The sequence below is a fragment of the Austrofundulus limnaeus genome, unplaced genomic scaffold (assembly GCF_001266775.1).
Source record: "Austrofundulus limnaeus strain Quisiro unplaced genomic scaffold, Austrofundulus_limnaeus-1.0 Scaffold44, whole genome shotgun sequence".
Lineage (NCBI taxonomy): Eukaryota > Metazoa > Chordata > Actinopteri > Cyprinodontiformes > Rivulidae > Austrofundulus > Austrofundulus limnaeus.
Genome location: NW_013952446.1, coordinates 613,089 through 614,278, shown reverse-complemented (window position 1 = coordinate 614,278; position 1,190 = coordinate 613,089).

The following is a 1,190-nucleotide window of genomic DNA, read 5'->3' as shown; positions in this document are numbered from 1 at the left end:
AAAGAAGTAATACAATAAAATTTTAAAAAGCTAAACAAAATATATTAACATATAAAAGGTTTATTTACAAAGATAAGTTGCATTGCTTCATGTTACTGACACAATTTTTGGCAATTGCCACACATAACGCTGACAAAATGATGCAATATTGGTTTCAAGATTCAAGAAACACCTTGATGTGTAACGTAATACCTGATGTGTCAGTTATGTTGGAACAGGCAAAAACTGACAAAAACAAGACAACAAAGTGATCTGAAGTTCAGTTTTTAGAAACTGAACCTTGAAATCTCCAGTATACCTTGTACTTAATTTATAGAGTTCAGTTTATTTATATAACTCTAATTCACATTTGCATACTTAATAAAATGACAATTAGTAAATAGACTGAACTTATTTAGCACTTTATGAAGTCCCACACATCTGTGTTCTATGACATTTCTCAATGACAGAAATTTCAACAACAATAACAAGAAAAAAAGTGTCACAAGTTGTTGCTAGACTGAGACACAGTAAATGTTAAATGGGCTGAATTTGTACAGCACATCAATCCAAGGACAAAGCACTTTACACTTCAAACATTCACCCATTCACACACTGATGGTGGTAAGCTACACTGTAGCCACAGCTCTCCTGGGACTCACTGACAGAGGAGGGGCTGCCATGCACCGGTGCCACCAGACCCTCTGACCACCATCAGTAGGCAAGGCGAGTGAAGTGTCTTGCCCACGGACACAACAACTGAGAAAGCTGGACTGGGGAATATAAGCAGCGACCTTCCAGTTACAGAGCAACTCCCCTCACCACTCTGCCACAGCCGCCCAGATTGTGTACAGTCTTTACGCCAAACTTCAGTTTTGTTTACACCCCATTTACCATTCATGCAGATGTTTCTTTTTCTTTAATAGACTGATCGTTTATGGTTAGACTTACGTTCCTTTTAGTTTGACGTTTTATTTGAGGCAATGCTTGTGGTGTGTACCACAAGTCTTCAGTGAGGAAAGTGTGAAACTTCTTCAAATGAAAGCAGGCTGACACCATCCAGAACGGTTATTAAGAAATAACTGATTCATGTCTGATGACAGCAGTTGGGTTTATGCAATTTACAAAAGAGACAATGTGAAAACAGATTTTCTGTCTACCTTTGTGACAACACAATTTATGGACATTCTTGAAGGTAACCAAGGGGGAAA